This window comes from Coenobita brevimanus, chromosome 46 (genome assembly GCF_032717465.1).
Source record: "Coenobita brevimanus isolate Jiangsu-jjx chromosome 46, ASM3271746v2, whole genome shotgun sequence".
NCBI lineage: Eukaryota > Metazoa > Arthropoda > Malacostraca > Decapoda > Coenobitidae > Coenobita > Coenobita brevimanus.
In genome coordinates, this window is record NC_136999.1 from 34,181,925 (window position 1) to 34,201,261 (window position 19,337).

Genomic DNA, 19,337 nt, shown 5'->3' on the forward strand with positions numbered 1-19,337 from the left:
GGTACTTAAAACTAATATAGTCGCACCATCTTTGTAGCCAAGAGGCAGAAGAGATAACTGCATTATACCCTAATCATCAGGAAAAAAAAACAAAAACAAATATTTTTACAAGTTTATTGACATCTGGCCAGCTACAATAAGAAACGAATACATCAAATAAAAGTGTATATATATATATATATATATATATATATATATATATATATATATATATATATATATATATATATATATATATAGCTGCAATGACCTCGGTTCTGTTGTCATAATGTTTTTACTTCAATCAGTCCGTTAAATGTATAAAAATAAACCTCGCAGCAAAAGATATCCTAAATAAAAATGAAATATAGCAACTGAGCTTCGTATCAGATCTATAAAAGCAAAATAGTGCAAGAACAGTGTAAGAGAGAGAGAGAGAGAGAGAGAGAGAGAGAGAGAGAGTAGCATCGTCCCCATATACTTCAGTGTATTTCTGTCAACGGCATTGTACTGGACACAATCTTCTCCAAGAGGAAAACAAGGCATGATATCCCACAGCCTAGGCCAAGCACCACGAACATGCCCTGAAATCAAAATAATAATAATAATAATAATAATAATAATAATAATAATAATAATAATGAGTTCGGAAGAGTCAGTAAGAAACTAAATCTAAAGTTGAATGTAGGGAAGAGTAAAGTTATGGTCTTCGAGAGAAGTGAAGTCAGTGAATGTATAATGAGGTTGGATGAGGAGGAAAAGGAAAATGTGAGTGTGTTTAAGTACTTCGGTAGTGTGATGGGTAAGGATGGAAGTTTAGAAGTTTAGACGATGAAGTGCTTGAAAGGGTACAACAAGGAAGAAAGATTGCTGGTTCCTTGAAAGCAGTGATAAGAAACATGAAAATAAGCAGGGAAGTGAAACAGTTAGTACATGACAGTACTGTGATACCAACGCTTATGTATGGAACTTAAGCTTGGACCTTGCTGGAGGGACACAAGTCGAGAGTGAGAGCAGTGGAAGTTAATTATTTGAGAGAAGCATGTGGAGTCACATGGAGAGATAGGCTGACAAATGAGGAAGTGAAGGAGCGTTGCGGTGTGGATGTGGATGTGATAGGAAGCGTTAGGAAAAATACATTGAGGTGGTTTGGCCATGTGGAGAGGATGAAGAGTGAGACTCTGACGAGGAGAGTGTATGTGAGCGAGATGGAAGGAGGGAGAGGGAGGGGGAGGCCGAGGATGAGATGGAAGGATGGAGTGGAGAGGTATAGCCTATGAGACAGGGGGGTATGAGCTGTGAGCAGGGCAGTGATAGGGCGGGGGACAGGGCAACATGGAGGCTATTCGTTTGAGGCCACCCCTTACGGGATTAAGGCATCTGGCAATAAATAATAAAAATAATAATAATAATAATAAATATGTCACTCTATAGAAGACATTTCCAAATTTCCTTGCCATTCTCAACATTTGCCCCCCCCCCCAAAAAAAAAAAAATCGATCCTCCCCTTATTCCCAAAGAGGGTAATTAGAATGGCTACCCCACCTAATTTGTGGTCATTTTAATTAACTCTAGATTTTAGCTTTATTTACCTCAGTTCAAAAGTACTGTTTGACAGGTAACAGCAAGAAAACTAGTAGCATTAAGGATGTTTATAAAAAGTTTTGGGAATATTTTAAGAGTTTTATGTGACATGGTAGTTGTCTGAGGACAAAAAATCTCACCTTAGGGAGACAGATTAATAGAATGAAAGACAGATATCTGCAGAAAACCCATTTGTTAATTTTGTCCCGCAAGTATAATAGTGTTACGTTCCCACCCCACACTGGCACAGGCTCCAACAGCAGTAGTACAGTACAGGAAGGACGTTGCCCAGTAAGTTGTTCTTCTTATGGTCAGCCTTTAGGTGTGCAGTACACAAGATCAGCTGAGGCGAGAATAAACACTGGCTCCTTAAAGTTCACTGTCTTTATTTTCCAAATAATTCCACTTAATTCTTTCCAACTTCACTGTTCTCACAAGCACTGGAGCTATACACACTTTACTGTTATTACACATAATGCTCAACACTTCACTGTCTTCTCAAGTTCCAATGATATACAAACTTCAATAACCTGTCACTGTTTGCCACTGTTTTCACAAGTACCAAAAATGTACAATCTTCACAGACAGTAATTACACATAATGCTTGCAAGGCAACTCTCCACAAACTTCACTAACAGCACTACACCAAACCCGACTGCACTTCACTCACACTGAACTGAAACCCGACTAAACTCGAAACCGACTGACTTGACACCCGACTAAACTTGTAATAGTCTCTAGACCATCTTATATAAGCTTGCATTACTCTCGAAACTTCTACTTCTCCACCATTCTAGGACATACTGTCTTGCATCAGCCCCTAGCAACAACAGTTACCAACTACTAGACATCGAAACATGGTAGAGTCGTCTCACATTACATAACACTCTAAATCATTTACCGTAAGAACTTAAATTACATAATTTAACAAGCAATCACTTAAATAAAACATTATAAAGAAAAAGAGCACAAAAATAAATTAATGTTTAACTTACGAAATAACTACGCTGACAAACACCAGGCAAACTGGCAACTCTGACGACTCGTAACGAAACTTACGGTACCAGAAACGTCTCGAAGGTACGAGACTACCTAACTGGCAAATCCCCCTTCATAACACTACCCCCTCCCTAGTTCTTTGTCGTCCCGAGAAAACTACACAGTATATACAAAATAATCCTTCAACTTATCAGGTCCTTCTATGCTGCTTCCGATGATATCCTTGTTCCTCCACATAGTCCAATCCTCCAGGAAGGTCTTGGTTGTCTTCTTGACACAGCATACATCACAGGTCCGACACCACTCTTCAACATCCTGACGCATGCCAATCCAGTAGAACTTGTGTTGCAGCCTGCTTAGAGTTGTCTTCACTCCCAGGTGCCCATTAGTGATCTGGTTATGGGACTCATCCAAGATCTCAGGCCTCACCCTCTTCAGAACCACCAGTTTCCAACACTTGCTGAGGCCATTGGGCGTCTCCCACTGATCCTCCAGTAGTCCGTTGCAACGAAGAAGGTCTCACTGACTCCAGTAGCTTCCGGTCGCAGGGCCCAACCTGGAAACTCCTCCCCATGATGGTCGCACTGCACTCCACTGTAGCCACTCCAGCACCAGTTGCAAATCAGCACCCTCCATCTGCATCCTCCCCAGGTCTTCTCCGTCCGACGCTGGCCCCGTCACTACAGTCCGGCTGCATTTCTTCCTATGATTCCCATTCTTACTACGCTGCATGTTGTCAGTCCTTCTGTCTTTTCACACACTGTTCATCAAGGTTCTCTTGCATTTCTTCAGTGGTGGGTCTTCTGCAGCCTTCTTCTTATCATCCCAACCATTCTGATCCACAAGTAACAAACTGTGCACGGTAAGCTTCCCAAGATACTCTACCATCAAATTCCTGAGGTTTCTTTTTAACTGGACCCCCATTATAGCCCTGCACTTCACTTGGTTGAGGCCTAGAAACTGGGGCATCATAATTAAGGCCAAGAGTTAATTCACCTACATTCTGATTATTCAACCCTGTAATGCCAGCTACAGATGCCCGGGATCTGCCAATATTCACCGTACACTGTCCACTCCCTTCATATGCTCTCTGTACACTACCCTGAGGCTCAAGAGTGCAATATTTCTCTACAGCCTCAATTTTCTCGCTAATTATCTTCTCATGATCGACTACATGCTTCAACTGGTTATCTTCATGATGTCTGCACTCTATCACAATTCCCTTACTGATCTTAAGCTGGTTGTCCACATGCTGTCTGCACTCTGTCGCTATTCCCTTGCTAATTTTTAGCTGGTTTTCCACATGCTGTTTGCACTCCGTCACTATTTCCTCACTAACTCTCTTCAGCTGTTCGTCTACATGCTGTTTACACTCCATCACATTATTGCTTACCTCATACTTCTGCAGCTTTAACTTGGCATCTACTTCCTCCTTAAGCTGTTGCTGTTCTTCCTTCATTTCTCCCATGGAATAATCTAGCTGTCCTTGCATCCTCGGTTGTAATTCCCTCTGTTGCTTCTGTAATGCCTCCAGAAGCTGTTCATATCGTTCTTTCTGTTCTTCGTTCTGTGCCTGCAATTGTTCTTTGATTTCTTGCTTTTGTGCCTGCAATTGTGCTTGGAGTTTTTTCTGTCCTTCACTCTGTGTCTCTACTTTTTCACTCTGTGCCTGTAATTGTGCTTGGAGTTTTTCCTGTCCTTCGTTCTGTGTCTGTATATGTGCTTGTAATAGTTTCATAATTCCACCCAGCGATGTCTCTTTCTGCCTAGCTTGGCCTCTTGTCTAGACACCTTCTTGCTCCATGTCGAAGATTAGCCTCACTGCAGCCCTGAAATAATCCTCACTCCTGACACCAGTGTTATGTCCCCATCCCACACTGCCCCAGGCTCCAACAGCTGTAGTACAGTACAGGAAGGACGTTGCCCAATAAGTTGTTCTTCTTATGGTCAGCCTTTAGGTGTGTAGTACACAAGATCAGCTGAGGCGAAAATAAACACTGGCTCCTTAAATTTCACTGTCTTTATTTTCCAAATAATTCCACTTAATTCTTTCCAACTTCACCGTTCTCACAAGCACTGGAGCTATACATACTATACTAACTCTTATTACACATAATGCTCAACACTTCACTGTCTTCTCAAGTTCCAATGATATACAAACTTCAATAACCTGTCACTGTTTGCCACTGTTTTCACAAGTACCAAAAATATACAATCTTCACAGACAGTAATTACACTTAATGCTTGCAAGGCAACTCTCCACAAACTTCACTAACAGCACTGCACCAAACCCGACTGCACTTCACTCACACTGAACAGAAACCCGACTAAACTCGAAACTGACTGACTTGACACCGGACTAAACTTGTAATAGTCTCTACACCATCTTATATAAGCTTGCATTACTCTCGAAACTTCTACTTCTCCACCATTCTAGGACATACTGTTTTGCATCAGCCCCTAGCAACAACAGTTACCAACTACTAGACATCGAAACATGGTAGAGTTGTCTCACATTACATAAGACTCTAAATCATTTACCGTACGAATTTAAATTACATAATTTAACAAGCAATCACTTAAATAAAACATTATAAAGAAAAAGAGCACAAAAATAAATTAATGTTTAAATTACGAAATAACTACGCTTACAAACACCAGGCAAACTGGCAGCTCTGACGACTCGTAACGAAACTTACGGTACCAGAAACGTCTCGAAGGTACGAGACTACCTAACTGACAAATCCCCCTTCATAACAATAGTTAAGAAGGGTAAGTGGGGGGCGCCCATCATCAACCCATTTAGTTTAGCAGTACTCTGTTTTTAGGGTAGCTCTACACTGAGTGGCAAGAAAGGGAACGAACTACACAGCAGGATGTGATTGTTGCAAATACATACCGGTAATGGTTTATAGCTATATGCTATATTGGTAAACAAGGTGTCTGCAGCAGAGTTAGAAAGCACTGAATTTACCTTGTTAGATAACTTTCATAATTACTATTTCTGCTACACTGTCATAATGTTCATATGCAGTTAGACTACATGTGAGATATATTTCCTGGGTAAAAGTAATGTCATTAATTGTACCTTATCTATGCCGATACTTTAACAACATATCTGTACTAGTGAAGGAGAGGGTGAATGTCAGTACAAGGCATTGTCATACGAGTATATGAATGGCACACGAACACTGTTATCCATCTGTGGTGTATGAATGTTATACAGTATTAACCCTTCACGTCCCGACCACTTTCGCACCTCCGACACCCCCCAGTCCCGACCATTTTTGGATTTTTTTTTTTTTTTTGGCTAAAACCTCCACTTTTGGTGAGAAACATTGCTAATTCATAGAGAAATCGCTCACCAGAGGTTTAAAATACTCGATACAAGTAGGAGTACCTCCTTACCTTATAGGGTTTTCTATCAGGCTGGCTGCAAAGAAAACGAGTTCTATGGGAGGATAACTATTCCACACCACTCCTAAACGGTATTTATTTATTTACATGGTACGAATTTATATGTAGTATGAGAATATATTGGTTTTCAAACAGTAATATAGGCATTATAAGCATTGTTTCACTCACTAACTCATCACCATTCCTGACCTTCTTTTGCCACATTACCTGATCATCATTTCTGACTGTTTCTTCCTCTAATGCTATGTAAACTTTGTCCTCCACATTGTCATCGATTGGAGGAATCACTCTGGCCCTGAATATCTTTATTGGCCAGGTCACTGGTAACAGGTGAATTGCCAAGACAATGACGTGCGGGGGGGGGGGGACGTTATGCGGTGTAAGGCATTGTCCCTGCTTGGCATCTTGTAGAGGAATAGAGGAAGGTGTCCCGTGTATACATACGAAAAATCACGCGCAAAAATTGAAAATTGTGCAAATTAAGGACCTTGCAATTGCAAAACGTACCAGTACGTCGACGGGACTGGCAAATGCAAAATGTTACAACGTACCCATACGTCGATGGGACTTCTCGGGTTAACAAACATGGTGGGAAAATCAGCAGAATTTTTATGTCTTTTAATGAAAAATACATTGCCTGATATACTGTTGGTACGGTGTCATGTTGTTATACATAGCCTAGATAAATTTATTCTACTACTAATCTGTTTGTAAATGATGGGATGGAATTAACACAAACAGTGAGCGATAATTATAATCATCAGAATTATGAGGGTGAAAACGAAATCCCCTCCCCCCCCATTAGAAGAGAACAAATGAAAGGTCGGTGTTGAAACCTGCAAATGAAATGAGAGAAAGAGACGGGAGAACCTGGTAGGGAAATGAGTATCATCTGTTTACTAGGACTGAATGAGGGAGGCGGTGACAAAGTCGATAGGACTGTTGTTCCAATGGACGCATGTTTGTATCTTGGTTGAGGCAGGGGGCAGAGTATGAATTTCGTTAAAAACAGACTTTATTGATTTACCACAAGACCTACTAACATCTCACAAAAACACCCAAACTAATACTAATACATCAGTACAAAACATCCTAAAATGGATGGTGGGTGTTAGTGCCAAAATGGTGTCATATGGAAGTGAATGGTTTACAGGAAGACTGCTGGGCCTTAGGGAATGGGGTCTGTCTCTTTGCCACACTGTTGCATCTTTATCTCTTTTCTATTGCTACTTCAGTGGTCGCTGCTCCTCCACCTCTACGACGGGCACATAGCATCCATCAAGCAGCAAACTCTCATCCCTTTTCTGTCCAATTCTCTAATGCAAGAGTTAACCGTTACTCCCGGTCCTTCATTTATGCAACAGGTCAACTCTGGAACTGTCTCCCTCTGTCTGTATTTCCTGCTTCCTATGATCTCCAGTCTTTAGGCACTCTTTACCGTGTGTGGATGTTAAGCCTCTTTTCAGTGGGACACAGCTGCGATTGATTACAATGAGCAAGAGCCATACACAGTCTAGATCGATCTGATGAAACAGCATTGCCAATATACGTTGTTTTTATAGTTATGGTGTTGCACATTTGAGTCATCTTAAGAATGAAATATATAGTTGAACTGTCATCATAACCCGTATAATTATTGCAGAATGAATATATAGGTCATTCTAATACACCAGTCCGAGATGCACTTCTCCTTCTAATAGAAACAAGGTCTTTATTTTTCTCATTCATTTAACCATATCACTACAAACTTTGGCTGAAATCTCATCACATTCAGTGTATTATATTTATCCTATTATGCACATAAGCTATTACATATAAAAGAGACAGTGACTTGGAGGTAGTGGCTTCCACACTATACTCGCCTGCCCCAAGAGCGCCCTGTGGCACTACGAACTGGCGACACAGTTCAGGTAAGATCTTAAGTGATTTGGCCCGAGAGAGAGAGAGACTTTGTCAATAAGGATGGGTCATCTAGGCAGATAACCACTGTTGGTTTAACCCGCCCCGTCCCGTCCACTTTTTGACCACTGGTACCCCCCAATCCCGACCATTTTTCGACCCTTTTTTTTTTTGTGCTAAAACTTTCGCTTTTGATGAGAAACATCGAAAATTCATAGAGAAATCGCTCACCTGAGGTTTAAAATACTCATTACAGGTAGGAGAGCCTCCTTACCTTACTGGGTTTTCTATCAGGCTGGCACCAAAGAAAACGAGTTCTATGGGAGGATAACTATTTCACACCACTCATAAACGGTATTTATTTATTTACTGTTACGAATTTATATGTAGTACAAGAGTATATTGGTTTTCAAGCAGTAACATAGGCATTATAAGCATTGTTTCACTCACTAATACCTGACCTTTTTTTGCCACATTACCTGATCATCATGTCTAACTGTTTCTTCCTCTAATGCTATGTAAAGTTTGTCCTCCACATTGTCATTGATTGGGGAATCACTCTGGCCCTGAATTTCGTACCGTGGCATGACATGGCTATACTGGCCAGGTCACTGATGACAGGTGAATTGCTGAGACAATGGCATGCAGGGGGGGGGAGGAGGTCATGCTGGGTAAGGCATTGTCTCTGCCTGGCATCTTGTTGAGGAAGGTGTCACGTGTATACGTACCAAAAATGACTCGCGAAAATTGAAAATTGTGGAAATTATGAACCTTGCAATTGCAGGACGTTGAAGTACGTCCCCGGGATTAGCTGTGACAAAACGTGAGGACGTGGAAGTACGTCCCCGGGGCGCCGTGGGTTAAGAAGTAAGGAGGTCAGACTTTATGACCTTCACCTCCGTTAGTCAAAAGGAAATGGGGGAGGGGAGGAACTGGCTGTTTAGGGGGGTGGGGTGGGGAGAATGAGAGAGATAGGGGGTTCGAGGGAGGAAGTGGGGGGAGGAGAAGATGGGAGTGAGTTTCCAGCAATGAAAGAGTTGGCAGAATGGGAAGAGAGTATTATGTTTCATGAAGATACTAGAAGCTAGTAACTATATCTTTGTACGATTTATTAAATTTACAAACAGAAATGCCAGTATACAGTTTATGGAAACAATTTGATTTTTGTATCAGATAAATCGTAGAAGAGTGTGCTCCACCATCTGGCAAGGCAAGTGTGAGCTCCGGCTAGATCAGTCTATGAAACGGAAATCTCTTTATGTCATTTGGTTATCACTGCGGTTTAAGTTTAGCTGTCAACGAAATGAGCTATGACAGTGATGAATAACATTCATACCTATGGTTATTTTTACTAGTGTAGAGTCTTCTAATACTTGATTCGTAGCTACGTGTCAGTTTTAAACAGTCATTGGCAACCCATTGATTCATCCTCCTAGACACAACTAATGTGTGAATACTTCACGGGCTGCAGGCGTACCAACTGCCTGACCCATGCCACACTCTTGTACTGTTTCAGGTTCATATGTAGCCAATAGTGTATGTAACAGTTTTCATTATCGTCCTTTTTGTACGACAATTTTACAATTCCTTAAAGAGAGAGAGAGAGAGAGAGAGAGAGAGAGAGAGAGGCGGGGCTGAGTATCAATTTATCTCTCTTTGATATTCACTGGCATCATACCAAGCTCCATGGAAAGGAATGAAAACGGGTATAAGCCAAAAGGAGGCAACGTTCGTACGCGTGATTAAATATTAAAGCATAAAATCATCATAGCAAGTCATATTCTGCTTTGCATAGGGGGGTTCCTCACTATCTTAATGATATACTGTTTGTCCATGCTGGGGGGGGGAGTAAGAAATAAGAATCTAAAGATGAAAGCCAACAAATATTTTTTTTTCCAATAAATAAAGAAAAATATAAAGCCTAATTCAATATCAGTTTATTTTCCAGATTCATAGATGCAATAATATATGCTAGTGATGTAAACTACATCGATACTAGAAAGACCTGTTTAGAATAGAAGCCAACAACAAGATGAAAAGTGCAAAGATGTGCTACGAAGCCTCCCAGTCCACCTAGAATATGAATTTTATTCTAAATTTCAAATTGCCAGACTTATAGCATTGCCAATGCCAATATTTCAATCTCAACAAAAATCATTAAGTAGATAAATAACAGATTAAACAAGAAACATACGAAATGAAAACACATTTTTCTGATCAGACAACCACCTATCTCCATGCGGTATCAATATACGTAGATAGACAGATAGATAGATAGATAGATAGACAGGTAGATAGATAGATATACTATACATTGGAGTTGTCTCAGTTGTTAGAGGAGTCTGACTATGACTAGGGAGTAAGGTTGAGCCGAGGAATAGAGTTGGACTGATGTGTCAATTGTCAAGTGCGAGCTGTGAAGTGTAGTAATTAAATTCATTTGTATACGATAGTGAAGGATTAACCCTTGTCTTGTAGTAAAAACAGTCTAATATACTAATAATAATAACTGAAATATATATTTTAATTTTACTATAACTATAATCTTATATAAAGCTTTTAAAACCAGAAGGCTGCAAGCACCAACTTTTTTTTTTAAAGAGAAAAACGTCCCTAAAGTTTTTTATTTCTCAGTAACTACTATAGATAGACAGCTGGGATTTGCTTTATTTTAAAGGTATGGGCCATAGAATGCCCATACGTTTAAAATAAAGCAATTCCTAGCTTTCTGTCTATAGCAGTTCGTTTTTCTCATTAAAAGAAAAAAATGGTGCTTGCGGCCTTCTGGTTTTAAACGCCTCACATATCCCATTCATTACTTTAGACAATATCCAAACTTTATAGTCATTTACTGCTACTCAGAATAGAGTAAATATATAATTGCAGTATGTGAGTAACTAGAGATGATTTTTAACCCCTTGATTATGTAAAATATCATCCTAAACTTAATAATTATAATCCTCTAATGGTACCCAGAATAAGATGAAGCTGATGCCGTGGTACTGAAGTTTGCGTTTGCGTTTTTGCATTTGCGGAAATGCATATTTCAAGAATTTTGCGAATTTGCGGTTGTGGAATGCAATTCTTTTTTTTTTTTAGTTTGTGGATCTGTGTTGCTGAATTGAATTTTCATTTGTGGTGCCCACCTCTGGATAGTAGTAGTAGTAGTAGTTGTGATGGTAGTATAGTTCTGTTTATTATTTATTATTATGCTTCTCCCACGTGTAGTGGAGGATGCATTGAGTGATTGCTTGCGTGCGCTGGTGCATGCATGTGTAAGTCTGTCCATAATTCTTTTCTGGACCCAATATTTCCTGAAGCCATTGATAGATTTCCTACAAACTTTTGGCAGCGATGCAGTATGAGATAATGTACTGGTTAGTTCAGCTAGGTCAAGGGGTCAAAGATCAAGTTGAAATAGGGTCTACTTAGTTTATCTTGTGGGTGTGATATCTTCTAAACCCCTCGGCGAATTACAACCAAACTCTTGTCACTGATACAGTATGAAGGGACGATGAACTGATTAGCTCAGCAAGGTCAAGGGATCAAGGGTCAAAGTCATACAGGATCAATTAAGTTCATCCTTATGGCCATCTCCCAGTAACAATAATGTGGCCACAATATTTCCCTAACCCATGACAGATTTCTACCAAACTTTCGTCAGCGATGCTTTATGGGGAGATGATGAACTGATTAGGACAGCTAGGTCAAGGGTCAAAGGTCAAGTTCACTTGGGGTCAACTTAGTGTATCATTGTAGATGCGATACCTCCTTACTTCTTAAACGGATTTCAGCCAAACTTTTGTCAGTGATACAGGATAAAGCAGCGATGAACTGATAAGGTCAGCAACGTCAAGGGGTCAAGGTCAAGATCATATGGGTGTGGGCGTAATATCTCCTGAACTCCTCAATGGTTTTAGACCAAACTCTTTTCAGTGATACATAATGAAGGGATGATTAACTGATTAGGTCAGCAAGGTCAAATGGCCAAGATCAAGGTCATATGAGGTCGACTTAGTTTCTCTTTAGTCTTGTTTCAACCTACAGTGAAGCCTGCCATGAAGGATTTAAGGAGAGTCCATCCGCAAGGATTGGCGGAGGCATACCAAGCAATGCTTTGCACTGACAGCTTGGGGCCTGAGATCTCGGTGTTCCATTTGCTTTATTATTATTATTATTATTATTATTATTATTATTATTTGTTGAGAGGAAAACAGAAGAGAAGTGCAGAAACTTCCCATGTCAATTGTATTTCTTCACAATAAAAAATCAAAGTTGAGAGAGAGAGAGAGAGAGAGAGAGAGAGTTGGTCGTAAATATATTCGTGAATTCCGGGCAAAATCCACAGTTACCCAGAGGTTGGTGAGTGAGTATGATTTGGAGGGAAGGCAGACAGAGGACTGGGTGACGTGGAGGCGGTTTGTTAGTAACCATCCCTTACGGAAATGGAACTATAGATATAGATAGGTATGCAGTACTTGACAAACTACATACAGTGTTATAATTACCCAGAGGTTGGTGAGTGAGAGAACAGTAGTGACGGTGATGACCATGGGTGGATTGACACAGGCGGTGGTGTTGGCCAGGGAGTGCCTCATCCACTTATTAAATAAACCCGATTCCATCAACGCAAAGGCACTGTGGAGACAAATGATATTTATAAGTCGTAGGAGAGAGAGAGAGAGAGAGAGAGAGAGAGAGAGAGAGAGAGAGAGAGAGAGACTCTTTGTACATATCAATCAAGGAACTTGGTGTGACATTTACCAAGTAACATTGTGGTATTACCAAGGCTATCGGGTCTAACCGGATGCTGAAGATCACATTACTTTTCGGCTACCTACTTAAACAGTAATGACAAATACTGAAATAACACGTATATGCATAAAACATTTATATGATCATAATACGAGTAACTGCATTAATATTCAAACGGCAATGTTTATTCATGTTGTCTAGTTGAATCCCTAATTGTCCTGTATCATATGCAAAGTATACATCCTGTTTTCGACTGCAGTTCCTGTAATTATGTTTGTTATTTACGTATTCGCATTATTCAACAAAGATTGTTTCAGTGTGATGTCCATAAATACCATAATACCCTTGATAGACTCCCTGGCATTTCAGAGATAATGTGATGGCAGATTTACCAACACAGTACAGGAGGCTAATTAGTGCGTGAAATGTTTGGTACATGTTCATATTGTATCAACGGCACAAACGCTGTTTAATTTATGTGTGCATTGTTTTATCCAGAAATATATAGTCCTCCATATATTAATATTTTCCATTCTTCATTTATTTTTCACTTCCTTAGTTACCAAGGCGTGGTTAGCCACATATTCATTTACATATTTGTGTTGTAGAGGGGCAACTTCCCAATGTTACACCCATTCAACCGGAAAAACTACCTCTCAGTCACATTCCTGTCCCACGAGGGGAAGGACGGTGGACTACAGGAAAACAGCAACTCAACAGCATAATTCAGTCCAGTGGGTGTGATGATGAAAATAAGCACCGTAAGGGTTTAGCGTTTTCTGTGTTTTTATATTATACCTTACCTCATGTGGCCATGTGGAGAGGATGGAGAATGAGAGACTGAAGAGGAGAGTGAATGTGAATGAGGTGGAAGGGAAAAGGGGGTTATGGAGACCAAGAATGATATGGACGGATGATGAAAGACGAGGGTGTCAATTGAAAAGAGGGCAGCAAAATGCAGAGGGCAGGGCAACTGGGAGACGATTTGTTTGTGGCCAACCCTCAGGAGATTAAGACGTCTGGCTATAGATAGATGGATTCGCAGATAGATAGATACATAGGCCTTACCTCATCTGATGGTATCAAGGAGACATGACAAGAGATAATTATTTTCTTGTTTGTAACTTAAGAACTCGTGTAGTATCAGATCAGCTAACATAAAACACAAACACACACACACACACACACACACACACACACACACACACACACACACACACACACACACACACACACACACACACACAATCTGTAGCCTATTTGTTAATTTCAGTTTCCGTATACGTTTTAATCAACAATATAACTTTGCCTTGTCCATGATGGTAAATTAAGACAAGAAAGTTACACCAGATTCACGTCTAGATGAGCCTGGGGTTACAACAACAACAAAAACAGCAACAAATAAGTGTAATAAGAATAGTATATCGCTGCTGCTGCTGCTACTACTACTACTACTACTACTACTACTACTACTACTTCCACACCACCACCACCACCACAGCACCACCGTTACTACTACTGCTACTACTACTACTACTACTACTACTACTACTACTACTACTACTACTACTACCACCACTACTACAATAATTACTACTATACTACTACTACTACTACTACTACCAAAAAGAAAGAAAAATAATTATATACTGCTGCTGCTACTGCTACTGCAACTATTACTACTACCAACACCACCACACCACCTTCACCACCATTACTACTACTACTATTGCTACTGCTACTGCTGCAACTACTACTACTACTACTACTACCACCATCACCACCACCTCCTCCACCACCATTACTACTACTACTACTACTACTACTACTACTACTACTACTACTACTACCACCATCACCACCACCTCCTCCACCACCATTACTACTACTAATACTACTACTACTACAACGACTTTTTTCTAATTTCACCTCCATCCATTTGGGAATTATATTGTGAAGATCAAAACCAACTTTCATAATACAGTTCACCATTTGGAATCGAATGTGAAGATTAACACTGTCCCTTATCATACAATCTGTTGGCCCAAAACACGACAACGACTGTGGTTACAAGCCATAGATTACCACTGTTATTACTGTGTTTTTGTTCTTTTTCATTAACATTACAGAACTTATAGAGACATTAATCTATTGGAGTCGCTGGTTTATGCGGCTCCCGACCAAAGTAGCTTCGCAATCCATATCCACCAGAGAGACAGGCCTGAGGGCTGATGATCTTGTACCCCTGAGGCATAGGAGTGCAGACCTCACGAGGGAGAATGACAGTCGACATCTCATCCAGGTCATAAGAGAACTCTGAGGTTGATGCTTTTTCTCAGAAAGAACCTGTGCCAGTCTCGAGGAGAATGTCAACGCCTCTGGACCCATCCCACCTGATGTTGTGAAAACAAGGGCAGTGAATCGACTGTGATCCACATGCTGGATCCTTTATGGATAGTGTATGTATGTTTCCTGTTCATTCCTCTTGTGTGCAGCCTCGAGAGACAGTTTGCGGGGACATGCTGCCATAGCATGAAATATCCTAAAGTCGAAGAAAGCCCTCTGCCCAAGTGCCCAGACCTCGAGCACTGACATCCACTCTTGCATCATTTGACGTGTTTGCTGTTCTGTGTATGAAGTGCTCACCGTCTAGAGGTAGCAGAGCTGGCTCTATGGTGACATCATGGCATATTTGCTGTAGCATTTTCACAGTGAGGTCGCGTACTTCATCATGATGAATGGACTACTACTACTGCAGCTACTACTATTACTACTACCACCACCACCAGTATTTCTATTACTACTGCAACCACCACCACCAATATTACTACTACTACTACTACTACTACCACCACCACCACCACCAATTTTACTGCTGCTACTACAACTACTACTAGTACTACTACTACTACTACCACCACCACCACCACTAATACTAATACTACTCCTACTGCTGCTACCATCAATACTACTGCTGCTGCTATCACCATCAGTGCTACTACTATTACTGTTACTACCAGCACCACCAATATTACTATTACTACTGCTACCACACCACCAATATTACTACTACTACTACTACTACCACCACCACCACCACCACCACCAATTTTACTACTGCTGCTACTACTACCACCACCACCACCAATTTTACTACTACTACTACTACTACTACTACTACTACCACCACCACCACCAACACCACTAATACTATTACTATTCCTTGCTGCTACCATCAATACTACTACTGCTGCTATCACCATCGGTGCTACTACAATTACTGTTACTACCACCACCACTGTTACTAATATTACCTCTACTACAACTACTAACTACTTCCATTAACCATAATTCTTCTTCTTAGTCCTCTACGTTGCCTACTCTATCTTCAGACTCCTAAATTGTCACTCTACTCACAAATAATTCACTTTTAAAACGCAAGTCACCGAATTAGCGTTAATGAAGCCTATTTGGCCACGCATATCTGGGTGTAATGAGTGTTTTTCATCTTGTTTTGATAATTCTATTCAACATACTTACTCCTTATCCACAGCAGGCGAAACAGGACTGTTTTTCTGCGCCACTATCGCCATTGGTAGTGGTAAGTAGGTGCCCCGGCCAACGTAGAAATCGCACTGACCTGCTCACAAAGACTTCTGTGAGTACAGTATTATGACACTTTATAGTGGGATGCAGAAATACACGGGGGTCCGTATTCTCGTCGGTTAAGGAAGCTCCCTAACATCTCCTCCTTAGCGATTTATTTTTTAAATATTTTTAGTCATAATCCTTCGTAAGTTATTTATGAAGAGTATGGTGATGTTAAAAATAATTATATAACACAAACAAGGACAGTAAGGTGTAAAAAGCAAAATACGTCGTTGAGGAAAAGGGATTAACGAGCTTTCTTAACCGACGAGAATACCGGCCTAGGTGTTCAAGGAGAATGTTTTCCCTTCTCTATCCCACTTTTGCACTATTTCTTACGTAGGGAAATCTAGGTGAGGATAGCTTTTTTTCTGAGTACAAAGTTATGTAAGTTTGTTAGGTAAGTATAGGTGAAATTTTGTTTGAGAAAAAAACAAAAATGGACGTGTAATCATCCTGGGAAAATCAAACTTAGCACATAGAGCAAAAATGGTACCTGAAGCGGAGATCAGGGTGCCAGGAGGAAAGGACATAACTTTGGCGAATTATAAGTGAGGGAATCCTTAACAAAAAATACTTTATTAACATTGGTCCATGTTGAAACTGTAACCGAGCTAGGGTTACTGATGATCATATGGCCGACTTTTTTATAGTTAGGTTTGAAGCTATTATTTCATGGATTTAGATATTATGGTCATTTATATATTTAGATATAAGTGATTTTTTTAAAATAAATCTGAAGCGATTTTTCATATATTTAAATTTTTTTATCATTCACATACTTTGATTTTAATTTTCATACATTTAAACTGAAGTTATTTTTTCACAGGTTTGGACTTTTTTCATATATTGTGATTTTTGGATTTTTTCTTATATTTAGGGAAGTGATTTTTATCATATATTTAGATTTTTACGTCCTCGTCCCACACTGCCACAGGCTTCAACAGCAGTAGTTCAGTATGGGAAGGACATTGCCCAGTAAATAATTCTTCGTAGAGTAAGCCTTTCAATGTACACAAGATCAACCCAGGCGTGGTAATAACACATGATTCTGACTTTCGTTGTCTTTATTTTCCAAGTAACTACACAGTCTGTTTCACAACTCCAGAGCTACACTAACTTCACAAGGCCACAAGTAAAACTGACTGAACCTCCTCTATTCTTTCCCCATCCCTTTGAGTCCTGGGGTGGTCAGTACCACAAAAGATGAACAAGGTTAATTTATTTCATTTCAAAGATCTACCCATAGGCATATAGAATCTGCATGACAGCAATCCCAAACAGGTAGATTACACTGGCTAGACGGCCACAAAATTGTATCGAAAATCTGTTTTCTGAAAATTTGGAAAATAAGGTTCATGATGGGGGTGTTTGCACATGTGGGTTTAACTCACTTTTAATGATCATTGTGTTGTTTGTAATTCATGTTTTGTTGAGTGGAATGTTGGTTATGGGAAGACACTATGCAAAATTATATCAAAATCCACTGAATAATAAATGAGCCAGACATCACCAAAGATTGGTGGTTTCTTAATGCTTTCTCTTTGTCACAATCATTCCGTTCACAAACATCAAACAATTCAACATCAAGGAATGTATATTATAAAAGATTGTCAAGTATCATTAGAATCCAATTGATAGTTGTCGTGAAAAACGGCGCCAAATTTGATCCCCTATAATATGTTGCTACATAGCACCTGGGATGCTCATAAGCCTTAAATAAATATATTTCCCAGGAATGTGGTATAATTCTACAAAATTGTGACATACTTCCTCGGCTTACATGTGCTTACCTCAGCATATGCTAATTTCATTCTTGTCTCATTCCTTTAATTATCCTGTGTCTTATCAGGTGCATGAGTGAACGTTATTCTGCACCCTGAAAATGGATCAGCATACAGAGAAGGCATGCATAATCCATTCTGGCGACGATGTTGCACACATTGATCTCATATCACCAAAAGACTGTGATTCTTGGAATACTTCTTAGAGCTGCCAGAATAAGACAGCACACACCGCTGCTGCACATTGCTGCAACCGTAGGAGAGGGAGATGTGCCAGAGGTATTTTACCATAGAAAATGTCACCAGACGTTCTCCATGAAGCGTGATTTGGATCAACATGAAGGCAAAGATGACGGCTCCCTTTCACAGGTGAAGCGACGTTCCACAAGGAAACAGGCCTCAGCCTCAAGAGTTTTAGATAAAACTTGTATATTTTGCCGACTGGAAAAGGCAACACAATACATAAAAGGGACAAGAACCAGACAGCCTTTGATAAAGTGTGTTAAATTACAAGCAGACTCAAGATACCAGAAGTGGCAACAAAGCGTAATGACACCAGAATTCTAGCTCTTGCCTCAAGAGAGCTTGTTGCAGCAGTGGCATTGTATCATAAGTTCTGCTGCAGAGTTCATACCAACTTAAAAGGCATAGAAGACGGTACTGATACAGGCACTCTAAATGATCCTGAGGACCCTGATTACAAAGGAGCTGAAAGGGATGCCTATGGACACTTGTTGCAATATATCCGATGTGAACTGTTTAAATCATCCAGAGTTATGGAACTAACAGAGCTCATAAATGTGTTAAATGAATGCATGATGACCCTTGGAGTGGAAATGCGAGAGTCCATTAAGAAACACTTTCGAAGGAAAGTTGAAGCTGATCTTGGAGACGTGCTTCATATATTATGCCGATGAAAAGGGAAAGCTCTCGGTATTTCCATACAGCTTAACTGCCTGTGACCTGGCACGTGAAAATCAGCAGGTGAAGAGGAAGCTGAAAATACTTCAGGAAAACTCTACTGATGTTCAGCAGACATTGGAGAGAGCAGCATTACACCTAAGATCTGTTATAAATGACCAGGAGGAAAATAGACATGGCCATTTCTACCCTCAGCCCTAACTAGTAGTGTGAAAATCCCAGAAAAAGTAACAAAGTCCCTTTTTGCACTGATCAGTGGAGATGTGCCTCCCAAACAATTCCGAAAACTATGTTCACTGCTAGTAGACACACTTCCTCAGGATCTGATGTATGCAGTGAGTGGGGGATCTC

At 40.2% G+C, this 19,337-nt stretch overlaps 1 long non-coding RNA gene across 1 annotated transcript in view; it reads right to left on the bottom strand.

Annotated features, from left to right (window-relative positions):
- Window positions 1–262: 262 nt before the first annotated feature.
- LOC145398635 (uncharacterized) overlaps window positions 263–19,337 on the bottom strand; it is a 292,841-nt gene continuing 273,766 nt past the window's right edge. The window contains exons 2-3 of the long non-coding RNA XR_013897170.1: window positions 12,387–12,516; window positions 263–563 (exon numbers count right to left, since the gene is read on the bottom strand). This is a non-coding gene — a long non-coding RNA (uncharacterized LOC145398635). The remainder of the gene's footprint in view (window positions 564–12,386; window positions 12,517–19,337) is intronic.